Genomic DNA, 23,079 nt, shown 5'->3' with positions numbered 1-23,079 from the left:
ACATAAATGTACCACACTGTTTTTGCTGTTTTGTTCATGCACACTTACAGAAGTTCGTGCTTTTCTCTCTTTGATGTTTTCTCCGATTCTCCCTCCCTATTTTGCTACTTTATAAAAGTAATTTTTCTCTCTCAGGATCTGGTCCCAATCTCCTCACAGGCTTTCTGGGAGGTCTCTTTGTTTCATTCATGCCTTTTTTTTGTTCTCCCTGCTTTTCACTCTTCCTCTTGGGATCTGATCTCTTTCCAGCTGCGGCCACACGGATCTCACCTACTAAACCGCTGCCCAGCGGCGCAGGTGGTTGAGTAAAGGCGTAGCAAACAAGGAGCCATCACTGAGCCCTCCGGATGTTCAGCTTCCCTCGGGTCCCCCTCGGCTCAGGCTCGGGGCGTCTCCCGGCGCTGCATCTGAAACGGGAGAGGAGCAAGGAGGGGCGGAGACGCTCGGCTGCCCTTCTGCCTTCGGCATCGCCCGGCTTCCCCACGGGATCCAACCCGCGGAGTGGACTCCTTTTCCATGGTTGTCCGAGGCTTGGAGCAGAAGCTACTGTCATGTGAGAGACAGGTGGCTCCGCCTAGCTTGGTAGTTAGGCTTGCTTTCGGTGAGAATAAAGACCAGCGTCCTCTTGTGTCTCTGTGGCGCAATCGGTGAGCGCGTTCGGCTGTTAACCGAAAGGTTGGTGGTTCGAGCCCACCCAGGGACGCGTGTCACTCTTTTAGAAAGTAAATAATGAACGATTGTTTCTAGTTCGCGCATCCTCTCCCAAACCCACTACCCAACTGCCCTCTGTGTCTTGTACACACACACACATACACACAAGGACATTCCTTCACCCTCTGGAGGAAAAAGCAGGTCACTGGGAATCCTGTAATTCACGAAAGAGTAGGCTTATCTTCTTTACCCTGTAAACTCCTTTTACCAATGAAGTTTTCCCACTGTTGTAGTTTCTATTTAACCCCTTCCATGTACTTCTGCGGTTTGGTTCTATGCTTTTCCTCTGACAGTTATCATTCTTGTACACATGAGGACAGGGTAGAATCCTGGAAGAGTAATTACTCTATCTCAGCCTTTACACTGGAGAAGGCAATGGCATCCCACTCCAGTCTCTTGCCTGGAAAATCCCATGGACGGAGGAGCCTGGTAGGCTGCAGTCCATGGGGTCGCCAAGAGTCGGACACGACTGAGCGACTTCACTTTCACTTTTCACTTTCATGCATTGGAGAAGGAAATGGCAACCCACTCCAGTGTTCTTGCCTGGAGAATCCCGGGGACGGGGGAGCCTGGTGGGCTGCCGTCTATGGGGTTGCACAGAGTCGGACACGACTGAAGTGACTTAGCAGCAGCAGCAGCAGCCTTTACATGGTTTTGTATGTGATTCCTTTTTCTTGTCTTTGTTGACTTATTGGTTATAAATATCTTGTTATTTCAGCAATTGTTTTAGGTGTGACAGCATACATACATCTGTAATTCAGTGCAGTCTGCCTTCCAGGGAGGGACACCTCCTCACATTTCTCGCCTGCCCGCCCTTATGCTTTTGTTGTCTGGTATTTTACTTTGCATATGTTATGACCCCCAAATTCAAGGTTGTTACTTTTCCTTAAATTGTTCCGTATTTTTAAAGAGATTTAATTGATAATAAAAAAGCACATATTTTCCCATGCATATGCCATGTCTCTTTTCTTTCATTTCCTTGGTGTCCATCAGGAATTCCATCTGATGTGAGTTCCCTTCCTTCCTGAAGGATTCCTTTAACTTCTCTTGCTGTGTGAATATGCTGGTAATGAAATCTTTCAGCCTGTGTATGTCTATAAATGTCATCATTCAACTTATATTTCAGGTTTTTTTTTTTTTGGCAGGGAGTAAGCATAGACTGGAGAAGGCAATGGCACCCCACTCCAGTACTCTTGCTTGGAAAATCCCATGGATGGAGAAGCCTGGTTGGGCTGCGGTCCATGGGGTCACACAGAGTCGGACACGACTGAAGTGACACACAACTGAAGTGACTTAGCAGCAGCAGCAGCAGCAGCCAGCATAGACTTCCACCCTGACTTTTTCCACTCTCAGTCCTTTAAAAATGTTGCTTCACTGATTTCTCACTTCCATTTCTTTTGATGAGAAATCTGACACAAACTTTATTTTTGTTTTCAGAATGTGCTGTGTCTTTTCTGTCTGGCTGCATTGTGTGTTTTTTGTTTTGTTTTGTTTTTTCATTTTCAGTGGATTAGAGCAGTTTAATTATAATGGGACTGGGCATGGTTTTCTTCCTGTTTCTTGTGCTCACAGTTCATTTGGCTCTTTTGATTGGTGGGTTCATAACTTTCATTATGATTGGAGTATTTTCTATTGTGTTTCCTCAAGTTTTCTTTCTTCAAAAAATTTCTCCTGGATTTTCAGAGACTCCAACCACTCCTATATTAGGCCTTTTAAAGTTGCTCTACCTTCCAGTGGTGCTATGTTCTTTTTTTTTTTTTAATTACTGGCATTTCATTTTGGATGTTTTCAGTTGTTCAAGGCTTAGTATTCCCTAACCTTTTCCTACAATGTCTAGTCTGTCGTTGACTCACAGATGTTATAATTTTCATCTCTAAAGTTTGCTTTTATGCCATTTTTGTGTTCCACATTTCTAATGAACTTTTTGATCATATGTAACATAGTCATGGTAGTTGTTTAAAGTCCTCTCTACAGAGTTTTACATCATGTCAATTCTGGCTCAGTTTTGATTGCTTAATTATATTCTTTCTTTTGCATCATATTTTCCTGCCTCTTTGCATGCCTGGCATTTTGTTGTTTGGATGCTGGACAGCATCAAAATTTCCCTTCTGGCTAGTTTTTTGGTATTAGTACTAGTATTTTGGTATTTCTATGAATTACCTTGAGTTTTGTTTTGGGGTACAGTTAAGTGACTTGTAAACAGTTTGATCTCTTTGGATTTTGCTTCATGATTTTTTTGGTAGATCATTCAAGGGCTGACTATTCTAGAGCTGTGGTCTTCTCCAAGGTTCATGAGTTATATCAGAAGTCCAGTCTGACTGGCAACAGTGTGTACAATCGTCTATCCTAGATGAACTTTAAGCACTGTTCTATGATCTTGTTCAAAATTTCTTTTCTTTGTCTGAGGCATTTCTCCACAAGCCTACTCTTGTCAGAACTCTGCTTACTACTTACGGGAGGCTTTTTTGTATCACTGGATCGCTTTCTCATCACTGGACCTTTGTTCTCTGAACCCTGGCTGCCTTGCTCTCCAGCAAAACTCAGTAAAACTCAACAATCCAAAGAGTTGGTCTTGAATCCCCCTTCTCTTGCCCAACCTGGACACTCTCTGAAAGCATTAACATGGGCCAATGGCAGGACTCACCTTATTTCTCATCTCTCAGAGGCCGCTGTCCCCTTTTGCCTGATATTCTGTTTCTAGAAACTGATATTATATAATTTCCTTTATTTTTCCTTTTGGAGCGAGCAAGAAGGGGAGAGTGAGATCTGATTTCAGGCTGGAGGGTAAATCTGATTTTTTCACTCCACCTTTGTAAGAAGCTGAAGGGATTTTAAGTGTTCTTAGTTTGATTTCAATAGCAGGTGTGCCAATTTGTATTCCCATTTTTCCAACTCCATGAAACAGATTTTTTCTTCATATCTTGTCATCATGACAAACATGAGATATGTCTATAAGATACTCTAACAAGGGAAGTGGTACCCTCCTGATTCAACTAAGTTAGAGGTACAACAAAAGTCCAAGTGGACATCACCCTGTTGCATATGTTCAGCAGCTAAACTTCCAAGATGTTTCTAGAAAGCCTTCCAATAACTCGAATTAATTCGGTGGTGACCTACTTATTCAAGTCCAGAGAAGACTGATCAGAGTGACTCCGAATTGCTTCACACTAAATTTACTGATAAGAGGGGGAAAACATTGGTCTCAGACATTTATTCTTCCCTTTTCTTCATGAATATATTTTTGCCATCTGGATGTGCACATTTAATAACTGGCTGACCTCTTATTTAAGCCTACCTTAACATGCCAATCACTGTCTCTATGTGATTCCTTGACAGTGTTTGGCTGTTTCTGCAAAAATTATCCCATTTGAGACAATTGTTGGGACCAATAGGATTCTGCACCTGACAATCCATCTTGTGCAGACCTGGTACCAAGAGTTATTAGTCGACCTTCCCTGAGTTCTTCTGTTGAATCTCATGAGCACTCATGAGCTCTTCAGTTCAGTTCAGTTCAGTTCAGTCACTCAGTCGTGTCTGACTCTTTGTGACCCCATGAATTGCAGCACGCCAGGTCTCCCTGTCCATCACCAACTCCTGGAGTTAACTCAGACTCACGTCCATCGAGTCGGTGATGCCATCCAGCCATCTCATCCTCTGTCGTCCCCTTCTCCTCCTGCCCCCAATCCCTCCCAGCATCAGAGTCTTTTCCAAAGAGTCAACTCTTCGCATGAGGTGGCCAAAGTACTGGAGTTTCAGCTTTAGCATTATTCCTTCCAAAGAAATCCCAGGGCTGATCTCCTTCAGAATGGACTGGTAGGATCTCCTTGCAGTCCAAGGGACTCTCAAGAGTCTTCTCCAACACCACAGGTCAAAAGCATCAATTCTTCGGCGCTCAGTTTAGGCTTTTTAGTTCCGCCTCCCCCGGGGAGAGAAATGATGCAGTGTTTGCTATGACCATGAGCTCTTAGGGTCTCACAAAGTAAACCTAACTCTTGGAGATTCTCTCTACTCTCTGTGAGTATCTTTGTCTGTCTGTCATTCTCTGTCCCTCATACTCTAGGTCTCCCCAAATCAACCCAATTTCTTCTCCTTTTCATCTTTCCTTTCACCATTGCACTAGATTGCTTTTAATCACTGAGCACTACTCAGGCAATTATTAGATGCCAGGCCCTGCTGCGGGGGGAGGGGGAGAGAAATGCTGCATTTTGAGTCAACTCAAGGTCTCTGCCCTGGTGAGTCCACATCTGGAGGATCAAAAGGGGACAGTATAGTAGGAGCAGAACTGGTTCCTGGCAGTGTGTTTTTTCCAGGCTAATCTGCTCATCTCGGCCTAGGGTTCTAGCAGTGATGGAGATAAGAGAAGCACAATGAAGATGATAACAGTAAGATGGATGACTTCAGATGTAGAAGGCAGGAAACCAAGAACTAAAATCTTTTTTTTTTTTTTTAAGTATTATTACATAAACAAGGACTTTAAGGAAACAGCAGGCTTTCAGTGATAGCACCTCACTTCCTAGAGCAGACATTCCATGTGTTCCACAATTCTTACAGTGACATTGATGGACACAGTCACTAACCTCCTTATAAAAGGTACCTGAGCCTCCTCTTAACCTGTTCACATATGGCCATTCTATAATCTAGAAATATAGGAGGCAGCATTGAAGTAAAACAGCGGTTCTCATTTCTATCTCAGTTATACATTATACAGGCAAAGATCACACATCAATCAATTTAATATCAGTCAAAGACTTCAAAGATAAAATAGACCTTAACATCAAAAGTTGATCTGACATAGAGAAATGTATGTTGGAATCATACAGTAAATGATACGCCAAATTGTAAGTAGAATAATTAAGTGACTATGATTTCTAGAATTATAATATCAATCTCTATTTAGCATATATGGTATACTTAATTTACTGGAACACATAGTTTTAAATTTCATAGATATAAATATTTATTGGATTAAAAAAATTTTGATAAACAAGTAAAACCAGTATAGAAAATTTAGGCAGTACAGTGTTATTAGAATTTTGAAGAGAAAATAAACCCAAGACTTGTGCAAACTAGAATACTATGCTACCAATATTTTCCATATTATTACAATATTTGGAAAACAAAGTAGTTTTTAGACCTAAATTACTAAACTGGTGTGATGCATACAAGGAGTCTTCTCTAGAAGTACAACATTTTCTGTATGATCACACATCAATTATTATAATTTTCTATAGTGTTAAAATATTTGAGATTTATCCTTATTATCAACTTGAATTATTATACTAGCATACTAGGCACATACTAATTTGTTTCTATGATAAAGTGAAACTAAACTTTTTGGTTTTTTCTTCTTCAGAATTACATTTCAGTGAGAAATTTCAACAAAAAACTCCTTGGGTGTTATCCACTGGAATTCTCAACCTAGAAGCTGTATCAGTACCTTATTTTGGGGAGGGACAGAGTGGAATGAACACAGACACAGTGGAATCAATACAAACTACAAATCAGAATGCCAGCAAAAAGGAATCAAACCCAGTCTGTGGTGGTGAAAGCCCCAAATCCTAGCCACTAGACCACCAGGGAACCTCACAAAGTGTCTTATTTAGCATCTCCACGTAAAAACTAAAGTAAATATTATATTCCATAGATGCTGAGAGCAGAAAAGGGGGCGATTCCCAGCGGCCCAGGGCTGAACAAAGCTGCGCAAGTCTCCCGGCTCCTGCCCGGCTGTTCATTACCCTTCCCCTCTCCTCTCCTGGGCCATATTTTGGGCTCTGGGGCCAGGCTGAAAGGTAACAGGCTGGGTTCCATCCTGGTCTAGCTTTAGCGCTGTGTGCATCAGAGCCAAGGTCAAGCTCTCCTTCTGAACCTCTGCTGTCCTTATGAGTCAGGTGCTGACTGGCTCTCACAGGGTGATGGATGGATCGCTCTACTTCCTGATCTCTGACCTGGCTCAGGTGCCTCTCCTGCTAATGGCACGTGTTTGGGCACCTTTTCATGCCCGGACAGCTCAGTTGAGCGGAGTTCTTTTCTACCAGTCTTTGGCTCCAGCCCCCAGTGAAGAGTCAGTTCGGTTTCTATTGTTCTTTCATGCAAACCAAGGGTGCTGAGGTGGGAAAAAGCCAAGTGTGCTTCAGACGGATGAACTTCTTGGTTTTCAGAGCCATAATATGTGTCAGGGTGTAGAGGAAATGTAGGCGCCGGAGGAGCTGAGGGGATTTCCGGAGGTAAAGGTTTTGTTCTGTGCCCTCCTTGGAGTAGCTGGTTGTGCCCTGGTGTCCACAGTGACTCAGACAAAGGAGGCTTGGTTTGTAGTGCGGAGCAAGCTTTCAGGCTGTCACGGAACTCCTGTTTACTGGGGATGGAAAATGCAGCTGCTTTCGAGGTCTCTCACTCCACGCCGCTGACTTCTTTTTTGCGTTTAAAATGTATAAAACTCTGGGAAAAAGTAAGGTTGTTTCCGCCCGGTTTCGAACCGGGGACCTTTCGCGTGTTAGGCGAACGTGATAACCACTACACTACGGAAACCACACGGCTATATATTTCTAATGACATACCCAAGAATTCTATGTTTGACCACAAGGGCCATCAGAAATTTTCAAAGGAAGAGGATCCTGGAAGAGGCTATCCCTTAGATAAGGAGACTGTGGCTTCTGAAAGGCTCTGCTTTAGGGCTCCTCGCTTCTCCTGAAGCGAGGCACCCGGGGATCCCCGACAGTTTTAACCTCGGGATCCTGCAACTAGAGTACAGCTACGCACCGGAAAGGAGGGGTCGCCCTCGCTGACTCCCCAGTTCCCGGAAGCCGAAGGAGCCTGGGGCTTTAGGTGCCTCTCAGACCCAGACCACCTCGATGCCCAGCAACAAGGACACAGCCCCTTATGGGCTGCAGACCCTCGCCTCGGTGGCCTTTTTCACGGCGCCGGCGGTCAGTGGGCTCCGCTTTCGGAAATGATCCATGCTTTAAAGCCACCCGGGAATCCGAAGACCCGCCCTCCCCTCTGTTCTGATGCGCCTGACCCTCGCGCTCTTTCGTCGCAGCCCTTTCGCAACCTCGCTTCTCCAGCGTCATCCCTGGGAAAGGTGATTCCTCAGGTTCCTGCCTCTGTAGCTTATTCTAGTCATCAAGTTTAAGTCCAAGACTTTCGTCACATTTTCACGTTTTAGCAGGAAGCGCAGCAAAGGCTGACGGCTCAGGTCTTTTGTCTGTTTGGAAATACCGAACATGAACGCGGGTCGGGCCTCCCAGCCTGTACTGAGTTTGCTTGCAGTCAGTCTCTGCATAAGGCCGCTGAGGAGCCAGGCTCTGTCCACACAGATCTCGTGGTGATTCATCCCTCACTGTGCTTGAGATTCTGCTTGAAGGACAGCTTTGTTTTCCCTTTTACAATGTCTGAAACGCCTTTTATTTGCCTTTTATAATATTTTCCAACAGGTCTTGGAGCTCGAATTTTAACCTAGGAGGAGAGAGAGATAAAGGCGGTTTTCCGGAAAACAGTTGTCGGGAGGGGTTTTCGTGTTCACCTCACAAGCGGGCAGAGTTTCTTTTTGCTGAAAGACTTTAATGCAAAGTTGTCTGTCTGTCTCTGGTTTCCTTTAGAAGGGTAACAAGTTTGGAGGTGCATGTGCCATTTTCTCCGGCAGTGGTTTTCTCATATTCTTGGTGCGGCGGTCACCGCGTTTTCTTCCGGTCAGGGGCTCCTACTCCGGGGAAGGCGCGGGCCGCGTGCGCACCGGCCCCCAGGTCGCGGGGCTCCGCCTGGTTCCGCGTGGACTCCGAGTGCAATCGAGGGTGCGACCGCGCGGCAGCATCCTCACCAGCGCTGGAGCCTGAGTCCCCAAAGAGGCGGACTTCAAAACAGCTTTAGATCAGGACATTTCATGAGCTTTCCCCTGTTTTCCTCCCCTGCAGGTCCTAGTTTTCACCTTCCAAGTCCAGCCAGAGGAACGGATTCGCCAACTTTCTGTCGCCTCCGGCGGCGGCGTTGCCGTCTCACGTCGACTGGACCAGGGGGCGGTGGTCGTTTCCCGGACGGGGTGGAGGGACAACAGGCACCCGAGGGACCACAGACACATGGCTCCCTGCAGCCGCAAGGGAAGGCGCGGGGCTCCTGAGCCTGCGAGGCGAGCGCGCTGAGGGGACCGGGCCCTGCCCCTGCCCATGAGGCCGGGCCCAGAAGAGGGAAGCCGCCCAGCACTGAGCCCAACGGCCACCCAACGCCCCCACCATCCTCATCCGAGCTTCAGGGTGAGGGAGCCGAGCGTTCCACTGATTTCCCGCCTTTATCAGGAAAGTCGTTTACACAAATCCAGAGTCTAGAACAAGAGGGCCTGTGTAGACCAAAGTCCACATGGACCGAGAAGCAAACACGAAGTCCTAACGGGATGTGGGGTCTGAGGAAAGCCTTGCGTCAGATACTACTCTTGGTCTGAGCCCAAGGAAGTTGGTGTCATCCAAGGTGCAGACAGGGCAGGCGCGGCAGATCATGGGGGAAGACCTGGAATCCAGGGTTGGTGAGAGGTAACGCTCTCCTTCTAAACATGTTTCCTTGTCAAGCATGGGCCACTTGGCTTTCAGTGGGTGATGAGCGGGTCCATCTACTCCCTGATCTCTGACCTCCTTCCAATGAACTTCTTGGCCTCTCCTGATAGTGGCACGAGGACCGGTTGCTTTTCCTCAATCCGCAGAGCCTGACGCTCTTCATCCTGCGTCTTTGGCTCCAGCCGGCGGTGTAGAGTTGAATTCGTTCTTTTGTTCTGTGACTCAAATTCGGTGTCTCTCACGTGTGCTGGGGTGAGGGAAAGCCAAGTCTTCACAAGGAATAAACTTCTTGGTTTTCAGAGACATAGTAGGTGCCAGCGGTAGAGACTGTTTAGGCCCCAGATGAGAAGGTGCGGGGATTTCAGAAGGTAAAGGCATCCTGAAGTCACTCTTGTCCTGTGCCCTCCTTGGATTCACTGACTACGGCTTGGTCTACAGTGTGACTCAGAGCGGAGAAACCAGGGCTGATTCTAGGGCCGATGGGGCTTTCAGGAGGCAAGGAACTCCTCCCATGTTTCTTGGGCCAAGGAAAATTTAAGAGAACCCACTACTGCCACACCTTCTGCCCCCCTTTTTAGTTTCTTGAATGGGAATGTAAATCTCAGGAAAACAGCAAGTGTGTTCCTGCCCGGTTTCGAACCGGGGACCTTTCGCGTGTGAGGCGAACGTGATAACCACTACACTACAGAAACGAAGGCTGTGTGGGAACTTGACTCTATGTCCACCGAAACCTCAAGTCCTACCGGCACTCTCTTGGTCACCAGTCTTTCAAATTGAAGAATGAACCTGGAACCACCAGTCTCAGGCGAGGAGACTGCGGCTCCCAAGAGCCTCTGCTTTAGGGCTCCTTCCCTCCCCCGAAACCGGGCCCCTCGGGCACTCCGGAGTCTGGCTTCCGGATCCCACACCCGGTGCAGAGTCTCCAGTTGTGCTGCTATGCACCTGAGGGCGGGGGTCGCCTCTGTGGACGCTTCAGCTCCAGGAAGCCACAGGAGTGGGGATGGGTGGTTTGGCTTTGTTTGAGACCCGGGTGACCCGGTTGCCCAGCAGTGTAAACGCCGCTCCTCCCGTGCTGTGGACCAGCGCCGGCGCCACCCTGTTCAGTCGGCCTTTTCGGCGCTCTCGGAAGTGATCGATGTTTCGAACCCACCCGGGAGCCGGAGGACTTGCTCTTCTCGCCCTCCCTCTGCTTCGAAGCGCCTGACCCGCGGGCTCCTTCCTCGCAAGCCCTTTCCCCGCTGCGCTTCCCTCTACCCTCCCCGCAGAGTCCTGGGGGTGGGACTGTGGGAGCCCCGGTCCTGCAGCTGTGGTGTATGCCAGTCGACTTTTAGAGTCCTGTTGTTTAATCCCATTTTCACGTTTTAGCAGGTATTGTAACAGAGGCTCTGCTTTAGGGCTTTTGGCTCTTTGGCACGGAACATCAACGCAGGCCGATCAAACTTTCTAGGCCTGTACTGAATTCAGTTGAAGCTCTGGCCACCAGACTGTTCAAGAACCGCTAGGGGCTCTCGACCTGCCTAAAGATCCTGGAAAAGTCAGTGCAGATTTCAGGTCACAGGATCTCTCCCTCTTTTCTGAGATTATTTTCAAAAGGGCAGTTTAATTTCAACTATTAGAAATTAAACTTCGTTTTATTTGCCTGCTTAATTTTCCTGCTTAGCAGGTCATGAAGTGGGGATTTTAACAATGAGGAAGAGTCAGTTTTCAGAGAAAGGTAGTATCTGAAAAGTTCCCACGTTTTCCACATAGCAAAAGACCATGAGCAGAAAGCATTTCCTTTGTTGAAAGATATTAAGGTTTTTTCCTCTTAAGGAGTTTTTGACATGAAGTTAAAAATAAAAGCTGGTTGAGGGGTATTCTTTTTTCCCCCATCAGTTGATTTTCCTTAAAAAAAAAAAAAAAAAAAAAACCCAGGTATTTATTTATTGATGCTCTGGGTTTTCATTGCTACACTGGGTCTTCGTTGCTGTGCTGGGGCTTTCTCTAGTTGCTGGCAGCCGGGTTACTCTTTCATGCTATGGGCCTGACAGCATGTGGGATCTTTCCAGATTAGGGATCAAACCCATGTCCCCTGCACTGGCAGGTGGATTCTTAACTGCTGGACCACCAGGGAAGTTCCTAGCAGTAGCTTTTCTTCGTATAATAAATTGCCTCAATTATTCAAACTAAAAAAAAATCACCCCTTATCCCCCAAGGCAGGAACAGGAACATCCTGTTGTCAAGGTCAGTGTTGTTCTGCTTTGGCTCAAAATGGGACAGGAATTGACTCTGTCAGCCACACCAGAGGCTGGAATGACAGTTCCAGGTGCGGCAGATGTCATAATAGCTTAATCAGGAAATTTCCTGATACTTCCCTTCCCTCTTTGATCTATCTCCCTCTTTCCCCACCCATTCAGAGAACAGGATTCATTCTCTTCCTGCCTTGGAGGACACTTTGGCATCCCTTCTAGACAGGATAAAGGGAGTGGTTGCCCTTTCCCCTATAGGACTGGGAACAGCTAAGGGCACCAAGGGAACCACAGACTCAGTTCTTGGACCCCTGGGCACCTATACCTAAGGGGATCCTGACAAATCCCAAAAAGCACTGCCTGAAGCTTCTCTGCCAGCTGAACAGGGATGTGTGGGGTTCCTGACTCAGAGGAGCAGCCCAAACAGGCCTCAGATGTGTCCCTGAGCTTCCAGGACAGGCCTGGAAAAAAGCTGAAGTTGAGGGTAGAGCCAGGGAATAAGTGCAAAGGACAGGCTAACCCCACCACCTTGAGATTGTCTGGAACCTAAGATCTTGAAGGAGCTGAGGGTCTCATTTAGGTTGGTCTCCACTTTTATCCAATCTCATTTAGAGAACAGGAAAGGGTAGGATTGTGAAGAGCAAGGTCCAGACTTAACAAACAAGAGAACGTGCATTCCTAACTAATTAAATATGGGGCTTGAGTAAAATATTGGCATCAAAAAGAACTCTATGGGGGATTTTTTACTCTAAGCATTGGGAGGATGGGAACAAAGAATTTCAACTAAGGATGCAAATTAAACTAAGGAATTTTAACAATATGGATGCAAAAGGTTTTTCTCAGGGGAATATCTGAAGTTTTTTTCCCAGGCCTCTATGCCTTGATTAAAAGATATAATAGATTTGAGCAGATAGTTCAGAAAGGAAGGTATATTCATGTCCAATAAAGCACATAAAAGTGTGCTCTATATGATTAGCTATTAGAGAAATGAATACTGAAACCACAGTGTGAGACCACTATTCCTAGCATGGCTAAAATTAAAAAGACAAAAAAACACTCAATCTTGGCAAAGATGTAAAAAAAAATCACAACTTTCACACAATATTGGTGGGGATATAAACTGATAACAACTGCTTTGGAAAATGCTTTGGTGGGTTTTATGAACTTGAGCATATACCTTGCTTGAGTAATTCTTCACCTAGATATTTTTCCAAGAGAAGGGGAAACAAATATGCACAAAATCTCCTGTGTAAAGAATGTTCAAAGCAACTTTATTCACGACAACCAGGACTGGAAAAACTGGAATGTCCATTATCAGGTGAAGGGTAAGGAAACTTGGTATATCCAAGCAAAGGAATACCACTGAACAACAAAAAAAGGAATGAGTATCTGATATACTCAACAGTATGGATAAAATTTAGAGACATGGTGCAAAGAAGCTGGACACCAAGGAATACATATACTATGCTTCTGTTTACGTGAAGTTCTAGAAGATGCAAGACTAAAGTGAAAAAAAAAAAAAAGGCCAGTGGTTGTCAGTAAATAATCCAGAGGATAAAGAAGATGATGTTGAGCCTAATGATTTTATGTTATTTTTAAGCTTTGATTTTTTTATTTAAAAATGTATTATTTATTTGTGGGTGGCAGGTCTTAGCTGTGGCACACAGGATCTTTGCTGCATCAAGTGGGCTGTTTCCTTGTGACCCATGGGCTCTCTAGTGATGCATGGGCTCCAGAGTGCATGATCTTATTTGCTCTGCAGCATTTAGGATCTTAATTCCCTGACCAAGGACTGAACTTGAGTCTCCTACATTGTAAGGTGTATTCTTAACCACTGGGCCACTGGGAAAGTCCCCCTGAACTTATAAATATTACTTTTATTGACATGTAGTTGAATTACATATTATAGTAGTTTCAAGTGCACAACATAATGATTTAATACTTTTTAAAGACTTTTTTTTTAATGGGGATCATCTTTAAAGCCTTTATTGAATTTGTAACAATATTGCTTCTGTTTTTTATATTTTATTTTTTTGGCCACAAAAAAATGGGATCTTAGCCTCCTGACAGGAGCTATTGAACCTGCACCCCCCTACATTAGAAGGTGAAGTCTCAACCACTGGACCACCAGGGAAGTTCCATGATTCAATATTTTAATAGATTATACTCCACCTAAAACTTTGAATATTGGCTATAATCCCTGTGCTACACAACATATACTTGTAGCTTATTTATTTTATATAGTAGTATATACTTCTTTATTCTCTATCCCTATTTTACTCCTTCTGCCTTCCCTCTCATACCTGGTAACCATTAGTTCATTTTCCAAATATGAAAGTCTGTTTCTGTCATATTCATTCATCTCATTGTTTAGATTCCACATATAAGTGATAATATGCAGTATCTGTCTCATATAGCTCTCTGACTTATTTCCCTAAGTGTAATACCCTTCAGACCCAGGAAATGGCAAAACTTCATTCTTTATTAAGGCTGAGAGCTATTCCATAGTGACGTGTGTGTATGTGTGTGTATACATTTATCTGTTGAGTGACATGAATTGCTTTTATATCTTGACAATTGTAAAATAAAGCTGCTTTGAATATTGAGATGTATGTATATCTTTTAGAACCAGTGTTTTTTTTTTAATTTTATTTTATTTTTAAACTTTACATAATTGTATTAGTTTTGCCAAATATCAAAATGAATCCATTACAGGTATACATGTGCTCCCCATCAGTGTTTTCATCTTCTTTGGATTATGCCCAGGAGTGGAATTGCTGGATTATATGGTAGTTCTATTTTCAGTTGAGGAACTTCCACACTGTTTCTACAATAGTTGCATCAGTTTACATTTCCACTAGTAGTGTACAATGGTTCTCTTTTTTCCATCTTCTCAACTACCTTTGTTATTTGTAGACTTTTTGATAATACTCATTCTGACAGGTGTAAGGGTTTTGCTTTGCATATTTTAAACACACTAAGCTCATCCTCTTTCCTCACCAGAAGCCCACTAATATTTTAAATACCTCAACTAGAAAACATGGCTGTGTCGGCACCATTTCATTAATGGAAGCTTCAGACAAGGCTCCTTGAGAGAGCCATTTCACTTTTGAGGGGTGGTTTCTGAGCATGGGCCGTGTCCAGGGTTCCCAGTAGCCTAGCTCAAGGTTTGTTTGTTGCAGATTTTCCTGCTTTGACTGCAAATAAGGGTCACATTTGGTGCTGAGATTAAAAGCAAACTGAAGGATGTGTCACTTCATGTCCAGATAGATGCCAGATGCAGCACTTTTAGATTGGAGCCAGGGTTACTGCAGCCAAAACACAGACTAACTTTGCTGGGAGAATCTGCATTTCCTTTAATATTTTTGATATATCACAATATTTAGTTGCTTTGTTCTTCAACTTGCTTCCTGACAAGATGTAGTAGGAAGCAAAAATACTATGTGCTGATCTTTCTAAAAATGTTTAGTTTGATCAGAATGTAGGACACTAAACAAGATAATTAGCCTGTCCTCCTCAGAAATTCAATGCCATCAGAAACAACAAAAGCAAAGAAATCAGGAGAAAGTTCCAGGTAATAAGAACCAAAGTGCAATTTAGAAACTTTAATTGGAATGGGGGAGATAGCAGTACCACAACACACACACCTGATTCTAAATCTCTCACTCATATATATACTTAGTACAGATGCATATATTAAATGCATCTATATTTATATACATACCCATGTATATATCTATATGGATATGACATTTTTGAACATTGGTAAAATTTATACCTGAAGCATATATTAGATGATATTATTGAGTTAGTATTAATGTCCTAAGGTTTGACAATTGAATTGTATTGTGATTATATTTCCTGGTATTAGTAAATGATGTCCTTAATACCAGGAAATACATTCTGAAGTATTTGGAGGTGGTCTTTTTATCTGCATTTATTGAAGCAATATGAATGTGTTGGGGAGGGGGGTGAATGCAGAGAGAGAAAAGGAACAAATGAATGTTAATTGTTGTATTTAGATGAATGGAAGAGAGGTTCATTGTATGATTCTTTCAAATTTTCCATAGGTATGAAAAATTTCAAAAAAAATAATTGTGGGGTTGGTGGTTGGGGGGTGGTGGAAATGACTGTAAACACAAGAGGTTGTGAAGAGCTCAGTCCCGGACTAAAAATTGGCCCTCAATGGTCTCTCCCTTTCAAAATGAGGTGACAGTGCTCAAGGCCACCCACATGTATAAGAAAATGTAGGTCATTGGTGTGCTTTAGAAACCTATCTAAAGGATCCTTTCCTGCCACCCAGAATTTGTCCCCCTTACATGAATCAACCTTCTAACCTAGAAAACTGGTAAATTGAATGCTACTTTATACCTTTCAGAGTTTCTGGATGAAATGTCCTGATTTAATGTTTGACAGTGAAGACAGGCAGATGGTTGTTGTTGTTTAGTAGCTCAGTCATGTCCGACTCTTTTGCCACCCCAGAGACTGTCACCTGCCAGGCTTCTTCTCTCCATGGGATTTTCTAGGTAAGAATATTGGAACGGGTTGCCATTTACTTCTCCAGGGGATCTTCCTGGCCCAGGGATCAAACCCCTATCTCCAGCATCGGCAGGCGGATTCTTTACCACTGAGCTTCCAGTTCTATCCAGGTATGTTAGATCTCTCTCGTGGGTCCTAGACACAGACCTCTAGGATGGAACTTTCGCTAGAGCGTATCAAAAGTACAACAGTGAGCAGTAGTTTCTCAGGATCCTTCTCTGGCAGAGATTCTATCATTGTGGCCTTGGGTCCCCCATCGGGTGGATATGTATGAGACTGTTGCTCTGCTTGCAGACGCCCAACATGGGTGCAGAACTTTTTGCCTGAGTATCTTGGTTCCCAGATGGTGAGACACAGTGAATTTTTCTGTGTAATATTAGGTGCTCAATATCATTTAATTTTAGAATGAGATGATGCATTGAGACTTGGTTTCTATCACTCTGGTTCATAAATGTAGTGGGCACATTAATGTTTGAGTTCTTGCTTTACGTAGAAGAAAGAAAGCTTTATAATTTTGATTATACAAAAAGATGATAGCCAACATGATGTATATGAAATAAACTTTATTCTAGGATTGTTCTAAACCCTCAACCTCCCAGGAAAAGGGACATGTGCTAAAGAGCTAATGAATGGTCTGTAGTAACATTATTCTGACTTATTCTTCACCCAAGTCCTTGCCATTTTCTTCCAGCTGCTGATGACTCCAGTTATCCACAGGAGGAAGATGGGGAGGAAGAAAGATTAGGGCTTTTCAAGATTATCTGTGAATCTAGGCACTGATGTCCCCTGAGCAGTTGTCATATTTGTAGGCTGAAGGGCTGTGTTTTCTGCAATCGAACTATCTGTTTGGAGTAAAAACCTGAGCTGGGTGAAATCTTGCTCTTCCTTTCAGATTTGGATTTTGATGTTTTGTTATTTTTCTCATCAGTTGGGGAAATGTTTGTTACTATGCTTTGTTGAAATAAAACAGAACTTTTCATAGTTTCAGCATTAGTTTTTACAGAAACAAAAAACAAAAACAGGATTTTCTATCAGATTCTGCTTATACCTAACTGAGGTTGCAGTGAGAACTAAAGAGGAAAGAGGCCACGTGCCACCTGAATCCATTACATGGATAAGCTGTGGAGGTCAGCTACAATCTGGAAAGAGAAAGCTGTGCTAGCAGATTAGAGGGAAAGTCCTCTGAAATATACCATAGGAACATAGGACTCCACTGCCCCAAAACACTGAGGGCCTTGCTCAAAGCTGCTGCAGGTGGATTAGTCAGATCCCTATCTCCTTCTCCTCAGCATCAGTTTACTCTCCATTCTACTCTTGTAGAGAAAAATGAAGGCCTTTCATATCTCTCAGGAGAGAGGTGCCTAGCTTTAAGCATGCACATTCAGAAACAGCCTGTTCTGGGAAAGAGAGGCTATTTTGAATGGAAATCTGGCTCCTAACTCCATGTCCTATCCCTTTTAAATAGGAGGGTGGTGTTAAGAGAACAGTCATAGAATGTGAAACCAGGAGAGTGAGCAGACACTATCTGTACATTGTGATTTATAATGAGAAATGTATATTTATTTGGTCTTCATCTCTATTTCTGATTCAGAACGCCTAAAAGCCTTGGAATTTCCTAAGCGGTAGAAGATAAAGGTTATTGTGTTATGTTAATGAAGCAACATTTGGAAGCAAGTAATGATGGGGGCTTGTTGCCAGGAAGGTCCATCTTGCGATTAAAGAGTTGGAACTTCCTGTCCCAGCCCCTGACCTATGGATGGGGAGAGGGGCTGGAGATTGAGTTCAGTCATTATGGCCAATAGTTTCATCAATCAGGCCAGTGTAATGAAGTCTCAAAGGTTTTTAGGGTTGTGACCACATGGAAGTGGTGGGAGAGTGGCTCTCTCTGAGAGGGCATGGAAGCTCCACAACTTTTCCCATGCCCTGCCCTGTGCATCTCATCCATTTGCTGTTCCTGGGTTATATCCTGTATGTAGTTAGAATAGGAAAAAGGAGTCCAAAATGGCAGTGGCTAAAAGACAAGGAAAGGAAAAAAGCCCTCAGAAATGTAACAAAAGAAAATCCGTGGACAGGACTGAGAACTTCAGGTGAAACAAACACGCCCCACTTCTTGGGTAGCCCAATTTACATAGGGCAAGCTCAGCAGGGAGGAGACAAAACTTATAAAAGGAGGAAGCCAAGACAGATTGAGGCCTCTCCTTTGGGGTTGGCCCACCCTCATGCCTCGAGGGTGTATTATTCTTTGCTTGCCAAATAAAACTGAGCTGTACCCAAGCTGTAACACTGGTCCACTGTTTCAAATCTTTTCTGCAGCGAGACAGAACCGAGGAAATTACACACTCCCCTGACATATCCTTTTATAATAAAATGGTAATGTAGTAAGTACAATGTTTCCCTGAGTTCTTGAAAAACAACTCTAGGAAATTATTATTGAGAAGGGGATAGTGATAGCCTCTGATTTTTAGCCAGTCAGTCAGTAGTACAGGCAATATCCTGGGCTTTCAATTGACCTCAGAAATGGGCAAAATGTGAGGCTATATGGCAGTCTTGTAGGACTTAACCTTTAACCTGTGGAATGGGAAATCTCCCTTACCATCTTGGAATAGGTACCAGAACCTATATACATTCAGGTACACTTCCTTTGCCCATGAATAAACAGCAGGTCAAGAGATTAAGAAGTACCTAAAGCCACATGACCTTAAATTGAGAAACCTGAGCCTGGAATTCAGGCTTCAATAATAGGGCGAATTTTGTAACTAAATGGTAGGTTTCCTAGAGCTCATTCCTGGAGCCTGGAGTTTGGAGACCTGTAGAGGGAGCATCTTTCTAGATAGAGAAAACTATGAGAATTATGAATTGTGTAATAGTGTTGGTCTCCACATCTTTTGTTTTGATAGTCAGATGTGGCAAGTAAAGAGAGCAATCTGAAAGTCGTCTCCCTGTGGGTTTTGACCGCTTATCTCTGGACTATGACTCAGGTGATGTGGAAGGCTCTGATTTTCTTCCCTGATGTCTGTGTTTTCATTGTATAGCTGGGCAGTGGATTCCAAGATCTGCCTGTAGAAGTGAGAAGTGCATCCTGATCCAACTAACTGTTTAGTCAAGTTACACACATTTGCTTCAGAGGATGCTCTCTGTAGTTCCTTGTCCTGTGCTTCTGCCTCAGCTCAGAACAAAACCAGGGACTCAAGGGTGGGGACTTGAGTGCGATGGGGCAGAAGCTTAACTTTCACATGGCCCTTTATAAATGTCCAAACACACATACATATTATCACACCTAATGGCTGCAATTAGAAAGGGAGCCTTTCTCATTAAAAAAAAAAAAAGGCTGCTGCTTTGGTGTGGGAAGGGGCTAGGTCACTGTCCCAGCACAAGACTGGAATGATGACCACTGTGTGAGTGCAGTCCAAGAGGAGGATGTCAGCACAAGAACCACCATGGGGCCCATGAAAATTAACCAAGACAAAAGGGAGGGCAGAGGGGAGACCCTCGCTCTGCTGCAAGAGGAGCTCAGCAACCTGAGTTCTGCTGAATGACGATCATACAAGAGGAGAGGAGCACAAAGTATATAGTAGTTCTGGATCTCATCTGCTGCAGCCATTCCCCCAGGACGTGGAATGAGGTAGAAGATGGAGAGTCTTTATCAGTAATGGACTGGCCAGGGCCCTTCAGCAAGATCACTGACTTTCACCAGTCTTCTGCCAACTTCCTCTTCTCATCAGAAAACACCAGGTAACCTTCTGGTGCTTAAGAGCCCCTTAGGCTTTCAAACAAAGCATGGCCCAGGGCTAAGCTCACTCCACAGGGTCACCTCCTACTTAAGGATCTGGGAAGTCTTAGGGGGGTTGATACAGGTGGGAAAGGATTGAAGTCCTCTTCAGAATAGGGCTTGTCTAGCACTGGGAAAGGAGTGGCCCCCTTTCCATATGACTTTGTGAGTACTAGGAAGAAATTCCTCTCTGCTAAATGCCTCTCCCACCTGATTTATGACTGCACATCTTCAAGAGATGGCAAAGACTTTCCTCTGCACCTCAGGGTGAAATGGGAAGCAGCAAATGAAGATGTCTTTGTAAGGGAATGGACTGAGTAACAAAAGGCATGTTTATACCCATCACTGGCAAAAAGACAATACCTGACATGGTTTATATCACTATGAAAAACTCAGTTAACAGTGAGAAACTTAAGATAGGCTCTTTCTCCTTCCTGGAAGAGAATATAAAACGTATTGTCCTCTAACAATTCAAACTTTTGTCTCCAAAGAAAAATCAGTCACATAGGGAAAAGAAGATGAATGTTGAGGTCTTCATCTGTGCACACACACCCATGGGTCTGCTAACCCAGGGGGTCTTACTCATGGAGGAGTTTGGGTGGGTTTTTTGGAAAGGTACATGCTAGTGACATTGCTGCTAGTATCAGCCATTTCTCCAGCAGATATGTCGGTTGTTGGTTTAGATTAGAATACTTCACTGAAACTAAACCCACAAACAAACAAAAATAACCCCACCACATCTTGTGTTGCACAAAGAATGGGAACCCTGGACATTTACACAAGGGTTGCCAAGACCAGTTTTCATTCCAATCCCAAAGAAAGGCAATGCCAAAGAATGCTCAAACTATGGCACAATTGCACTCATCTCACATGCTAGTAAAGTAATGCTCAAAATTCTCCAAGCCAGGCTTCAGCAATATGTGAACTGTGAACTTCCAGATGTTCAATCTGGTTTTAGAAAAGGCAGAGGAACCAAAGATCAAATTGCCAACATCCGCTGGATCATCAAAAAAGCAAGAGAGTTCCAGAAAAACATCTACTTCTGCTTTATTGACTATGCCAAAGCCTTTGACTGTGTGGATTACAATAAACTGTGGAAAATTCTGAAAGAGATGGGAATACCAGACCACCTGACCTGCCTCTTGAGAAAATCTCTATGCAGGTCAGGAAGCAACAGTTATAACTGGACATGGAAAAACAGACTGGTTCCAAATAGGAAAAGGGGAATGCCAAGGCTGTATATTGTCACCCTGCTTATTTAACTTCTATGCAGAGTACATCATGAGAAACGCTAGGCTGGATGAAGCACAAGCTGGAATCAAGATTGCCCAGACAAATATCAATAACCTCAGATATGCAGGTGACATCACCCTTATGGCAGAAAGTGAAGAGGAACTAAAGAGCCTGTTGATGAAAGTGAAAGAGGAGAGTGAAAAAGTTGGCTTAAAACTCAACATTCAGAAAACTAAGATCATGGCATCTGGTCCCATCACTTCATGGCAAATAGATGGGGAAACAGTGGAAACAGTGACAGGCTTTATTTTGGGGCTCCAAAATCACTGCAGATGGTGACTGCAGCCGTGAAATTAAAAGACACTTACTCCTTGGAAGGAAAGTTATGACCAACCTAGACAGCATATTAAAAAGCAGAGACATAACATTGCCAACAAAGGTCTGTCTTGTCAAGGCTATGGTTTTTCAGTGGTCATGTATGGATGTGAGAGTTGGACTGTGAAGAAAGCTGAGCGCCAAAGAATTGATGCTTTTGAACTGTGGTGTTGGAGAAGACTCTTGTGAGTCCCCTGGACTGCAAGGAGATCCTACCAGTCCATCCTAAAGGAGATCAGTCCTGGGTGTTCACTGGAAGGACCGATGTTGAAGCTGAAACTCCGATATTTTGGCCACCTGATGTGAAGAGCTGACTCATTCGAAAAGACCTTGATGCTGGGAAAGATTGAGGGCAGGAGGAAAAGGGGACAACAGAGGATGAGATGGTTGGATGGCATCACCGATTCAATGGACAGGAGTTTGGGTGAATTCCAGGAGTTGGTGATGGACGGGGAGGCCTGGCATGCTGCAGTTCATGGAGTCGCAAGGAGTCGGACACGACTGAGTGACTGAACTGAACTGCCAAGGTCCGAGCCTTGGCCTAGAGATACAGCCTGACATTTTAATACTGAGATGGAACCTTAATGGGAGAGAAGGCACCTGAGGGAGGATGGACACTGATACTTGAACACAGGAACCGTGATAAGTGGACTTTGAATATGGGCAGGACTGCTGATGGTCTTGGAAACTTGAAAAGCCCAAGACGTTGTCAGAAGCTGTAATTAGCAAGAACATTTCAGGAAAGCTAAGATGCTTCATCTTAAAGAAGGAAGTTTATTAGACAGATTCTGTACATGTGCTGAAGGGTGGCAGAGAGTTTCTTGTGATCCATTTACTCTCTGCAGTCTGGTTTACTAGGGGTTCCTCAGCTTGCATTTGCCAGAGAGGGACAGAGGAAGGGAGGTGAGGTGTGGACCAGGAAGAATGCAAATGAACAGATCCACTAGGGACTGTTACTTGAAACTTGGTCCCAGAACTGTGTTCAGCCTAATCACTTTTTCACGGTTAGTTCTTAGGTTCTGCCTGCATAGATTATCTCAATTAACCTAAACAGAGGTGGTTAGCAGGTAGCAGCTACCAGAGCTTTATTATTCAGTCTTCTAATTGTTGGGGGTTATTCTCTTTATATTGGGAGTACTCACTGGCTCTGTCCACAGCAGAGCTGGCGTCCTGCACATCACACACACAGGCATTGCTGCTGGGAGGCTTGTGGGAATCATGCTGACAGGAATGCGTCAGATACTTTTCATCGAGTGGGTCCTCTAGGACTTCATAAGCTTCTTCTTCCTGGAGCCCCATGCTGAGCCTGAGTGGGGGATGGAGAAGGAAGCAGACAAGACAGGAGATGAAAATAAGGCAACCTGAAACCACAGCCTGACAGCTGGTGCTCATCTGAAGCTCATGGAAGAGACACGAGAAACCAAAGGGATCATTCTCTCAAAGAGGGAAAAAAAACCAACATAACAATTCGCTTCTGACTGGTGTTTCAGTGTGCCCACAGTTGGGGTAGGAGAGAGAGCAATATGTGTTCAGTGGACTGATCTCATAACATGGAGGAGGAAGTAGACTCAATGTCTCCTCTAAAATATACTCTGACACACAGGACACTCAGAGACCTATAATACTGACATTAAAATGCTGTGAACAAATTTTATGCAATAGTATATGAAAGGGTCCATTGAATACT

General features: G+C 44.1%; 3 non-coding genes across 3 annotated transcripts; 1 reads left to right on the top strand and 2 right to left on the bottom strand.

Annotated features, from left to right (window-relative positions):
- Window positions 1-629: 629 nt before the first annotated feature.
- Window positions 630-703, top strand: TRNAN-GUU. Its single transcript has one exon. It is a non-coding gene; the product is annotated as a tRNA-Asn (tRNA).
- Window positions 704-7,163: 6,460 nt separating this feature from the next.
- TRNAV-AAC lies at window positions 7,164-7,236 on the bottom strand. The gene has a single exon. It is a non-coding gene; the product is annotated as a tRNA-Val (tRNA).
- Window positions 7,237-9,867: 2,631 nt separating this feature from the next.
- TRNAV-CAC lies at window positions 9,868-9,940 on the bottom strand. The gene has a single exon. It is a non-coding gene; the product is annotated as a tRNA-Val (tRNA).
- Window positions 9,941-23,079: the final 13,139 nt, after the last annotated feature.

The sequence above is a fragment of the Bos indicus x Bos taurus genome, chromosome 3 (genome assembly GCF_003369695.1).
Source record: "Bos indicus x Bos taurus breed Angus x Brahman F1 hybrid chromosome 3, Bos_hybrid_MaternalHap_v2.0, whole genome shotgun sequence".
Taxonomy (NCBI): Eukaryota; Metazoa; Chordata; class Mammalia; order Artiodactyla; family Bovidae; genus Bos; species Bos indicus x Bos taurus.
The sequence above is the reverse complement of the archived record's forward strand: the minus strand, read 5'-3'. Positions and strand labels throughout refer to the sequence as shown.